Here is a 13078-nt window from a genome sequence, read left to right as displayed (position 1 = left end):
GTGGGAGAAAAGGATAAACAGGATGTCAAGGCTGACATCCCTAGTGGAACTCAGGAGGTAGGGAACTAAATAAAGGATTAGGCTGTTAGTTAAGGAGGGGCAGGGTGATATAGGGCCTAGCAGGTAAGTACAAATATCTTGAGCTTGCTGCAGTGGAAAAGGATGAGAGTCAGTAGAGGGGTGTGATGTGATCAGACCAATGGTCATTTTGAGGCTGCAGTTTGTATGATATGGAGGGAGTAACATAAGTGTTGGAAAGGACAGCGAGGGGAAAGTGACAGTAACCATGACAGGAATTAAAGACCTGGAGAGAGCCTATTGAACAGAGAGAGCTTTAAAATAGACAGCTGAGGGAGCAAAATAATGTTTTACTGTGTTTGATTAAAGATATATCTCACATATTGTGAGAGAGGACGACACACTGTCACATTTTCATTTCATTTGTAAGGGATTGTTCGAAAGCCTAACGTTACTCCATATTGTGGACTGAGTAATATCTATTTCTAAATATATTTATTCTTTTAATTAAATTAGGAAGAAGAAAAGGAAACATAAAAGAGGAATAAAACACATTAAAATAAATAATATGGTACACTTCGCTAGTCTATTAGATCTTTAAATCACAATTTGAAATTCCCTATCAAATAGTTCATAACCTCAAATACAAAATATATATTATTTTTTAAAAAAACTAATAATTCTCTCCAACATGATAAGTTCCTTCATATAATGTAAAATGAAGGAAATAAGTTATAGATCTCGGAAATGTTAAATAGTTCAATGGAGTGCAAAGTACTAAGTCTACATCTCATTAGCATTGAACATATGTCAGTAAACCTGAGAATTTTTTCCATATTTATTGTTTGAATAAAGTCGGAGGATTCAGAGAGACAACAACTTATTTCCAACATTGCAATATTTGATATCTGGCCACTGATATTACCAAATCCACAATTTAGATATCAAATTTAGGAAACAGTAAATAATTTGTAAAACACATATTATTCAAAGTGACAATTGCAAAAATACTCTTCAGTCTTTTAGAAACAATCTAATAAATCAATGAATGTTGGCAACTGTTAGAGAGGCAACAAGTGTAAGATCTGAATGAAAGCCAGGCACTCCTCAGTTCAAATCTCAGTTTTACCACTGATTTGTGTTTGCAGTAGTAGCCATGGAATGGCTCCAGTTAGGATTTGACATTAACAGAATTTGTTTCTCCCTTCAGCCCCTCTGCCCCCACTGGAGAATCCCCAGTATGCAGCCTGATCATTGAAGCTGCTGGCAGCTGCTGCTGCTTCCAGGATTTGGGCCTTAGTGATCAAGGGGTCTGGTTCAGTACTCACTAAAGTCAATGGAAAGAGCTCTTATTGACAGTTGCTGGGTAAAGACCTAATTCCTGAGTTATATGCCTATGGGTATATGTACACTGGAATAAAGGCCCTATGGCACAGCTGTGGCTGGTCCGGGTCAGCTGACTCAGGCTTATGGGGCTTGGGCTGTGGGACTAAAAATTGCTGTATAGTCATTTGGGCTTGGGCTGGTGTTTGAGCCAAACAGGGAAAAAAGTATTTCAGTGAGCAACAAGGAAGAAAATAATTTTATTGTCAGGGTACATGTAAGACTTAAAATGACACTTGGTCACACAAATGAAAGTAGTGTGCAAATTAATTGAGGACATAAGGAACATGCTTTCCACATGACAGCCATGAAAAGTGGAAAGATGAGACAAGATGGAGAAGGAAGTGAAGAAGAGAAGGAGCAGAACAACAATTATCATTCTTGTCTTGGAATGGGCTGGTAGCTGGTTATTAAAATAATGGATTTAGCTGGATAAATTACTTTAGTTTCAAATGAATTTTGCAGCTGAGGTGGTAACATAAACCACTTGTCATCAGAATCCTTTGACTTTGATTTATAACCTGGTCATCCATCCATCTCATTTATCACCTTCTGTGTACTGTACAATTCTGAGATCTCGCCTCCTCAAAATTAAAGAAGTCATTGGAACAGTAAAGAAAAATATAGAGTTTTTTGAAGTTCTAATAGTTTTGTTATCTTGTGTGAGTCAGCTTGCGTGGGAGCTGTAGTGCTTTGTAGCACCATTTGTTAACTCTGTGCTGCTGGTGAAGTTTAGCTTTTAAAATAAGTGCCTATGAAATGAATGTCTCAGCTAACTAAATGAATTTATTTTTTAGTCTTTGCAACAAATCTATTTATACAATCTCTTTGGTATTGGGTTAAATTCTTCAATGTTAAACGGATTGCTTATCAGTTTTTTCATATTATTAAAGCTGTATACACACTGTTGCCAAGCTTGAGTCTATTAATTGGTGGAATTTAAAGGTGAATACAGATGGTAAGCCTATTGATAAATTATGGGTAGGAAAATACACATTGATTCTTAGAGAAAAAGGTTATATATGCAGTGTACTGTGTAATTTTAGATAAGACTGGATATTCATCTTCACAGATTTTTTTTATATACTTGAAAATTAGACTTAATATATGTATGTTACAGAAAAGGACAACTGTTATAGGATGAAATTGCTCTGTTTTTGAGGAAAAATGCAGTTATTCTCATTAAAATAGCAAGTTAAAAATAGAGAGAGTGAGCATCATTTGGCTAGGAATAAATGAAAAACTAATTTGAACCAAAAATAATGTTTTCCTTTTCAGTGGAAGAAAATGTGATGAGTCACTTTTGTAACATCCAAATGTGTAATTTCAGAACTCTGCAAAGATGTTACATGTTCTTTTTGAGGCTACACAGGCTGTGGCAGGAGCCAGTGGAATATTATGAAAATGTCACAAGTGAGTTAAGACCACTGGCCAATAATACGAGACTTCTGTGTGAGATGGACATGTTGCAGTATGGAAATAATCATAGATGTCACAGCCAGTCTTGGAATTTGGTGTTCTAGGGTTCAGATGTGATGTGTGGGTAAAGAGGGTTATGAATTGGCTTACTATTGGCATGTCATTCTAAAAACCCTATAATATAGTGGGATATTTATGGAGGGGTTTTGCATGTAGGGCTGGGGAGGTAATAATTCTTATTCATTGAGATTTGGTAAAGAGAAGGTGAGGTCGCACTTTGATTTCTGCATACAGTTTGGATCTGCACACTATAGAAAAGGCAGATAAATTATGTTCCACCCTTTGTCAAGTGGGAATTCTGAAAGTGGAGGTTTTGCTGGATTCCCCTTAGAGAGGAGCTGAGCAAAAGGCTCACTCATCTGATCCTGAATTTCCTTTGATTTCAGTTAGCATGAACTTGCTGCCCCCTAATTTTCAGATACTGAACTTCTCTCCTCCAGCATACAGACTATGGAATTTAAGGCAGCTCTAGGGCAATATTAGCTGCATAGATCTCCTGTTCAGGATGAGACAAGCTTGGAGATGAGGTACTGGACCTGTTCTCCTTAAAAATACTAAGTTTACCCTTGAGAGGGAGATCTTGGAGAGGAGGACTACACCCCCTTGATTGCCATTGTTGGGGATTTTAAGGCTGACTCCACTCTTTGGTGTGAAGCTCCATTTTGGCATAGAAGTACTTCAAGTTTTCTCCTTTGTGAACTGTAAATCATGAGGGGGATCCATCCTCTTGTCATGGAGTTAGGGAGGCTCTTGACATCATCTCCAGGTGAAGTACCCTGGTGTGGTGGAGTCTGTGTTTCTGTATCCAGGACAGCAGGAGGGGTTTAGTGGCCATGGAGGCCATATGCAGCTGCACCTCAGTGGGGATCCTGCCACAGATTATGTGTAGAACCTGCATGCTGCAGAGTCCTGCAAGGCTGCACATCTCCTGGGGGGGGGGGGGGGGGACTTACTGCCGACACACCACAGCCATGAGATGGCTTAGTGAACTGCAATGCTCTCCAGACAATATTAGGAATTTTAAATGTGATCTCTGCAACCACGGTAAAATAACCCTATTTTAGCTGTTGCTTTATAAAAGAAAGCCTTCCCATATGGAAAAGTCCTACAGAATTTAACTTTAGAGATGAAACCAAAAAGGTTCAATAGTAATTAAATAGATTTCTATAGAAAAGACTCTAAAAACTACTGAGTATATTAGGGAATGGAATCCTTCCTATAGAATTTTTAAACTAACCTATAGAATTGAATAGATAATTATCATCACCGCTGAACATTTCTAAAGGTTTGTTTGAAAATTGTATAAAAATGTTATCAATCTCTGTTTAATTCTACAGGATGTTCCCATAAGGACTACAATTTTTGTAATCGTATGGAAAAACTGCAGACGGACAGAAGTATTACCTTGTCCTGAATTATAAATAGTTAATTTTAGTGCGTTTAACATAATATTCTTGCTGAACATCTTTGCAGGCATTGTGTCTGGTTCTTTAATTGCAGTCTTTCTTCTGAAACTGCTGTGATCTGAACCAACTTTAGCAGTTTTTGCCTTAACCAAATGGTCAAAGATGTTTTTAGCTGAACGCAGAGTGAAGTTACAGCTTAGTAAACAATTAGCTAATGACTATATTTATTCTAATTGGCCTACAGACAGTTTTAGGCTATGTTATGTGTTTCGCTAATTCATTTCTGTGAGAAATTTGTGAAAATTGTCATTTTAATTACCTACCCTTCTACTCACTGAGGTCTAATGACTCCAAGTTCTGAATTAGCTCCCTAGTACCTGCTACTGCTGATAAAGATTTTAGATCAAGTGACTGTATGTGGCTGCATAACATTTTATATCATTATCATCTTTTTTGCAAGCATCAAAATGTTAGGCATCTCACAAAACACATAAAGAGGCATCTCCTGTCATAAAGATCATACAGTCTACATTAATATGACAGAAATGAGGGTCATAACAGATTCTGGGAGAGCAGAAGGAAGCGGACAGGAAGGGCAAGAGTGATGGTAATAAGGTAACATGGCTACTGTGAGGCATATACACATCTTGATTCCTTCTCTTGGTTATCTCCTGTCCTCTTCACTTCTTATACGCAACATGATGGAAATGAATATTTAGGAGAGATTTGAATATGGTGGGGATGGTAGCTTAGTGAACAGGTGTGCATAAGGACGTGCCATATATCATATTAATGTTCTTAAAAAGTAAACAAAAAAATCGTATCACTAAGTTTTACAGGCACTTTCATCATGAATGTCATTGTGTATATTTCTCTATATGGTGAAATCCAACTCCAGTGAAGTCAGTAGCAAAACTCCCATTGTCTTGAGTGCAGCCAAGAATTCCCCCATATTCTCCATCATTCATCCATTTTGCATCCGATGAAGTGGATTTCTGCCCATGAAAGCTTATGTCCAAATAAATTTGTTAGTCTTTAAGGTGCCACAGGACTCTCGCTGTTTTGCTAAAAACAGACTAACACGGCTACCCCTCTGGAACCCATATTCTCCATTACTTAAAAAAAGTTTCCTGGAGATATTTAGGAGAATATTATGTAGAATATAGGGGAGTGGAAGAGGGTTCTTATTAAAGTGTCTAAGTCTTTTCCAATTTACAGCAAACCTAGACTGGTCAAACCCATATAATCTTTACAGGATTTTGAGATAATCCTTCAGGAATACCTTCAGTAGGTCAAGGCTTTAGTTTGTGCCATTTCATGATAAATCCTTTGTATTTCTTGTACTTCATTGCTGCTTTTCAATGAGGCTTTTGTCACGGTCTTTAATCTCCCAAATATAGCCATATTTTTGTTATCTGCTTATGTATCAGTAGGAAAATTTTCCTTTCCATTTATGCCTGACCTACACACACAAGCTGCAGTGTTTTTACTAACCTTGTTTTAACTCACACCTTTAATTAAATCAATGGACTGTTGTGTGTGGACACTCTTATATCAGATTAAACCTGATTTATATGAATATATTACTCGTTCAAGCTAAACTGACAAACTAGGTTTAAGTTGATTTGAGATTGTCCACAGGTGGCACTGCATTGATTTAACAAAATCAGTTTTTAAATCAATTTAAGCTAAATTGGTGCAAAGTGTGTGTGTAGACAAAGCCTTAGAACTTTTTTCTTTTATATATATATGGAAATAATAATAGTACTATTCAGTATTGTGCAAACAATAGGCCTGATCCTTATAGGTGTTGAGCACCCACAACTCTCACTGACTTTAATGAGAGCCTTGAAAGCAACAGCCAGACAGGACATCAAGGATGTGTGTATGTAGTGGGGAGGAGCTGGCAATTTGTGGTGCGTGGGTAGGATGGATAGTTTATTGAACAGCCATCTCAGAAGATTGAAAAACACTTTTATAAGTGTCCTTCATTAGTGAGAGAATATGCAACTGAGAAAGGTTAAAGAGCATTCTATGAAATTCTGACCTAGAGCTGGCTCTGATGACAGCTATTTTAAATGTTTATCTTGTGAACATAGTTGCAGATGTGAGTTTTGTAGCAGTAATCAGGTGGTGACACAGGCTTGATGGCTAATGATATCCCAGGTCTTAGTTATACAGAGTGATAGTACCCTTTGGAATCTATTGGGTTGGTACTAGGTAGGGAATTTGTAGTGGGAGTTATTTCAATGAACACTGATTAACTGAGTGCAGTTATTGTTTGTTTATGGTGTGCATGAAACAGCTGGGAGCTCTGACACAGAACCTTTATAACCCTGCTGTGATCGTCATCTCTTAAATGGAGTTTGATAATTGGAATAGTATGAATAACATAAATAAATGATGGTGATTTGCTTTGCTTTTTTTCTTGTTGTTGTTTCCTGGGGTTTTATAGCATGGTTGTGTGAAATCTGTTAGTAGTCTGTAGGCAGTCTACTCCTATTAAAAACTAATAATCATTTTCTCTAATGAAATTCCAGAGGTGATATAATACGAATTTTAATATTTTTTAAACAATTCTATTGAGCTATTTATTTTATTTGGGTAAATTGTGCCTCTTCCCCACTCCCATGGAACAACACACGAACCATTAATTTTAACATTGATTCTTGGCAATGTGAGCTACCGTCCAGGGTCTGCATTTGTCACTGGCCTAAGCAGCCCATTGACTCAGTGGAGAGTTGTGGCTGATCTCAGATCTCTTTGGTGGTGGCCAAAATATGTGTGTAAACCTATACACCAAGAAAGGGTAAAAGGGAATCCTACTGTGTTCCTTTCAAAACTTCAGCTGACTTAACTGGACTTAAATCCATATTATTTTCCTTTGGGAAGAAAGCTTGTCTAGAAAATAGAAGGAAACCAATGTCTCAGGTCACTTTTGAGTGGTTAATCACAGGCCGTTATTAAAGAGTTCCAAGCCTTATTAAAATAGAAAGCAAATTGCTATAGCAGACAGAATCAGTTTTGTTCCCATGTACCTGAGTGTAAATCCAGAGCAATTTGAGATTTACAGTGGGGTAACTGAGAGCTGAATTTGACAAGGAGAGAGAAGAGATAGAGACAGACCGGAGGGCTGATTCTAAAATCATGCCACTTTTACATCAATGTAACTTCCTTGACTTTCAGTGTGAGTAGGAGGAGACTTAGGCCCAGGATGTATATTCAGAGAGTAGAGAAGTACATGGAGGAAAGAGATAGGATTCCTGATTTTCCTCTCTCATTGCTGTTTCACCAGTGGAACCCTACTGAGTTCAATACCATTACTCCTGTTTTACATTACAGTTAGTGAGACCAGAAGCAGGCCACATAATTCCTTTGCAAAACTGGGTAACTTGTAATTTAAAAAAAAATGTATTTCAACAAGATTCCGAGCAGTTATTGTACACCATGTCTAAATCCATGGATTCCAATGCCAAAAACCCCAACATTTCTCATAAGGCAAAAGAGTCCCGTGACTCTCAGGGTATGTCTACACTGCCGAGTGAAGTCGACTTACTTAAAGTTGACTTTCACCTGTCAATTTTTAGAAGTTGCAGCAGCATGTACACACCACGCTGTTTGCGCAGGTCTTGTGTGTCCACACTTACCATGCTTATTTCGACTTTCAAAGCAGTGCACAGTGGGTTGCCATCCCACAGTGCAACTAGCTGTGGTGGCTGTTGTGACGAGTGTCATTGTCCCATGATGCAACGCTCCTTCTCTCTCCTTTCTTCCCCCAAACAAACAGGAAAACTATTTTCACGCTGTTTTTTACCCTGCATGCTCACCATTGCTGCAGAGACATGGAGCCAGCTCAACTCTGCACTATTATTGCAAGCATCACACATACATCGCCGCTTATCATCGAGTATTTTTGAAGTAGAGCAAGAAGCCGAAGCACAGGCAATAGCAATGCCAACGAGGCTGATCTGCTACAAGTCATCGAGCAGAACAATTCCCGATTGCTGCAGGCTGTAACGCATCATCTGCAGTCTGTGGAGCGCTGGTTCTGGTCCCAGGAAGCAAGCACAGACTGGTGGGACTGCATTGTTATGCAGCTGTGGGATGATGACCAGTGGCTGCAAAACTTTCGTATGAGAAAAGCAACTTTCCTTGAACTGTGCTCAGAGCTGGCCCCGTCCCTGAAGCATGTGAATATTCGCTTGAGACAAGCTCTGATGGTGGAGAAGAGAGTCCACATCACTCTGTGGAAGCTGGCAACCCTCAACTGTTACCGCTTGGTTGGAAATCAATTCGGAGTCGGTAAATCTACAGTGGGCACCGCCATGATTCAAGTATGCAGGGCCATCAATATACTTCTGCTACGAAGGATAGTGATTTTGGGAAATGTGCAGGACATAGTGGATGGGTTTGCCACGATGAGGTTCCCAAACTGTGGGGGGCCATTGATGGGACGCACATCCCTATCTTAGCACCTGCCCACCTAGCAACCGAATACATAAACCACAAGGGGTACTTTTCCATGGTCCTGCAGGGCCTTGTGGATCACCGGGGTCGTTTCACCGACATCTATGTGGGGTGGTCTGGGAAGGTGCATGACGCGTGCGTATTTAGTCATTCGGGGTTGTTCTCTAATATGCAGGCGGGCACTTTTTTCCCCGACCAAAAAATTCACATCAGGGGTGTGGAAATGCTCGTAGTGATCCTGGGGGATTCTGCTTACCCCTTGCTCCCTTGGCTAATGAAGCTATACACCGGGCACCTTGACAGCGACAAGGAGTGTTTTAATAGCAAGTTAAAAGCAGTTGCAGAATGGCTGTAGAATGTGCCTTTGGGCTTTTAAAGGGCAGATAGAGGAGTCTTTTAGAGGCTTTTAAAGGGCAGATGGAATGTGCCTTTGGGCTTTTAAAGGGCAGATGGAGGAGTCTCCTCACTAGGCTGGACATGAGTGAAAACAACATTTCTTCAGTGATAGCTGCGTGCTGTGTTCTTCATAATGTGTGTGAAGCGAAGGGTGAGAGGTTCCTCCAGGGTTGGGCTGTGGAGGCAGAAAGACTGGCTGCCAGTTATGAGCAGCCAGATGCCAGCACTATGCTGAGAGTAATCACGGAGCGCTTTGCATTAGGGAAGCTTTGAAAACCAGGTTCTGCAGTTAGATGCAGGACTGATTTATGTTCCTATATGTTGTCTGCCTTTGCTAAACATCCCCCCCAAACTGATATCTGTACCCTACAAATCCCTCCAGGACAACATATGATTTAATAAAGAAACGTGTGAAATGATGCAAACTTTTATTTATGAACATTCAAGTCACGGGTGAAGGGGGGAAGTGTTCATTCACAGTCTCAAGGGGTAGTGTGGTTGCTTGCTGGCCAACTGGCAGTGGGGCCGCCACAGCTTTCTGCTCGCCTCCACCGGGATGGAGGCGAGCACATACCGCAGCCTGGCCATTCTCCTCCAAGACTCTTGGGGGCAGGGGAGGGGCAGGGCAGCGCAGCCCTAGGTAGAGGAGCATTATGGAGGGGCTGCAGCGGGACTGCCCTGCCTCTGCTCCTCCTGAAACTCCACAAGCCGCCAGAGCATATCTGCCTAGTCACGCATGATTTGCAGCATCTCCTGCGTAGTACTGTGATCATGCTCCTGCATATCTCTGCGACTCTCCCTGTCCATATTCTGGGACAAGGTCAGCCGCCACACTCTGAGCTCTGTCTCTGCAGCCACGGAGGCATTCATGAGCTTGCCAAACATGTCATCTCTTGGTTTTTTTCCCCTCTTTCTAATCTGCGATAGTCTTTCCGCAGCATTTCTTGAGGGTTGGGCCAAGGCAGTGGTGTCTACAGAATGAAAGGAAAGTAACAAGGTAGCTAGCCATTGTTAGCAGACTGAAGAAAATGATACAACTGCAACAATGTACACAATACTCCCCATGCAGTGCACAGGGCAAACACCCTCATTCCATTCCTAACATCCCAGAACGGTTGGCTCGCTGTTCTCTTACAAAGATGGGAAGCAAAGGGATCTGCGGACAGTGCAGGGGGAGTATATAGTCTCTGCTTAAATGAAATAAAAGTAATCAAAGTTTTTTGGTAGGACACTGCAATGGGGAATTGAAAGGTACAGGGCATCTGCTGTATAGCTCGGGTATTTTAAACATGCGCCATAAGATATCAACTGATGATTATCGGAGCATATCTCATCACATAAATAATCTGTTCTGTGGGTAACCCCCCAGGAAAGTCCAATAAACAGCTGAAATCCCCTTCCTGCCCCCCTCCCCCAATGTAAAAGGACAGAACTACTAAGAAGAAAAAAAACTCACCAGATGTGCCTTCCCTGGGATCATTATTGCTGTCCTGTGTGCTGCTGGACTGCTCTGGGGTCAGGAATAGGTCCTGACTTTCAGGGAGAATGGACACCCCACTCTCCTGTACCCTGCTCTCCTCAGCCGCCTCCTCGTCCACGGAGTCCTCATCATTGTCCATGGACTGTGACCTAGCGGAGGTATCGATGCTGCGGGGTGGCACTGTGGTGGGTTCGCCACCGAGAATCGCATCGTAGAAGCGGCATGTTTTGGGCGAGGAGCCAGAACGGCTGTTAGCTTCCCTGGCTTTCTGATATGACTGACGCAGCTCCTTGATCTTCATGCGGCACTGCTGCGCATCCCTCTTGTGTCCCTTCTCCAGCATGCCGGGGGATATCTTCCCATAAATGTCCAGATTCCTTTTTCTGGCTCTGAGCTGAGCCAGAATGGACTCCTCGCCCCACAGACCGATGAGATCTAAGACCTTTGGTTGGCTCCATGCTGCAGCGCATTTGGGCTTTGCAGTAGCCATGAGGAGTACAGCAACAAAGCTCTTTCCACGTTGGCAGCACAGGAAATGAAAATTCGAATGTTCCCAGGGCTTGAGGGAAGGGGACATTTCCAGGTAGCATGACCACAGTACAGCACAGCACAAATGTCCAGAGCAGTCACAACGGGGCATTGTGGGATACCTCCCAGAGGCCAATAAAGTCGATTTAAGTGAAGTTGTGTCTACACTGACACTAAATCGAACCAATAAATTTGAATTAGGTGCTACGCCGCTTGCAGAGGTGGTCTTATTAAGTCAGCTTTTGCCACGACTTAAGTCGACTTAACTGTAGTGCCAGTGTAGACGCAGGTGTTCAGAGATCAACATAAGTGACTTTACATCTACCTCCGTCGCCAGTGTAGACCAGGCCTCAGAAATTCTTTAAAATCAGCTAAAGAGAAGCAGCATCCAACCCCCTCCTTGCTGCTGCAACTGCCACTGTGAGGCTTTCCATGTTAAGGGAATGGAAGTGCCTCATTGAGAGTGGCAGTTGTCAGGGAGATTTGGTCATGTACGGAGGAGGTTTGATGTCAGTGGGAGAAGGATGGGAATGGATTGGGAAGATAGATGCATATATTATATGAAGTAGATAATCATTTCTGAAATAGAGAATTCATAATTCCTCAGAAGCTGAGGACTACACAGACCCGTAAAGCTTTGCTCTTCTGGTTTGATACTACTAGAGCTTCTTGATGGAACTGTATCCCCATAATTCACACTCGTCCATTATTTATTCTCTCTATCACATATATAGTGAATACACGTGTAGTATGTATACGCAGCCTTTATGTATTTGATTTTATTCGTGTGTGTGTGCACACAAATTTCTGGCAAAATATGGCTGCTCCACATGTTGAAGTGTATCCCTGTTGTGTCTGAGAAGTGTGTAACAAACACAAACCCATGCTATTCTCAAAAACTAAATAGATGGGATTTAAAAAGCAAATATCCAGAGACATAAGAACAAACAACAAGGAATCTTTACGTATATCAGAAACATGAAAGAATTGGTCAGTTTCTAGACTATCAAGGGGTTAAGGGAGCAATAAAGGAGTGTGAGTACATTATAGAGAAGCTAAATAATTTCTTTGCATCAGTCTTCTCCACAGAGGATGTTGGGGGGATACTTACACTGATTGAATTTTAGCAAATATTGTAACTATCTTTTAAAAAGATGCTAAGGGATGATCCTGGGAATTACAGACCAGTAAGCCTTATTTCAAGTAATTTGGTTGAAATGCTAATTAAAAATGGATTTATAAAGAACCCAGATGACATGATATGACAAGGACAAATGAACACTGCTTCTATAAAGGAAAATCTTGTGTCTCTAAGCTACTAGAATTCTTTGAACATGTCAACAGAATAGTGACTAAAGACAGATTAGATGACATAATTTATGTGATATTTCAAAAAGCCTCTAATTTCAGTGGGAGTACTGGTGGAATAAAATATTATATATGCGTTAGGGTGCTGGACTGAAATAATTAAAATTAAAACTTAAATTAGGTTATGATTTACTTTGACTTAATAGGCCTGATTCTGATCTCACACTGTTATAAATCAGGAGTAATTTATATATGATTTGCTTATATAAACTCATGATTAGATTCCCCTGTATTTTAATAATCACCTCCTCTCAGCATTTTTTCAGTCTCTGGTACTCGTAGTTGTCTGTTTCCTCTAATTTTTTTATTTATATTGACTTTATTGCTCTGAGTTCTCATCTCTTTTCTGAATAAATGATTTTCCTTTTTGTGTCTTAGATCAGTTATTTCTTGGGGATTTAATTTTGGGTTTTTGCAAGTTTCTTCTCTGAAAGATAGTCTAAGGCTTACATAGTAAAAGTACAATTCCATTGCTTTAAAAAAAAAAGACACTGTTTTGTAGGAATGAAAATGATTGATACTTTGGTCTTTTGGTTAATGAGCAAGTCTATTG

The sequence above is a fragment of the Emydura macquarii genome, unplaced genomic scaffold, assembly GCF_026122565.2.
Source record: "Emydura macquarii macquarii isolate MOO-44397 ecotype Brisbane River unplaced genomic scaffold, CSIRO-AGI_Emac_v2 contig_383, whole genome shotgun sequence".
Classification (NCBI taxonomy): Eukaryota; Metazoa; Chordata; order Testudines; family Chelidae; genus Emydura; species Emydura macquarii.
This window is presented reverse-complemented; position numbering follows the sequence as displayed.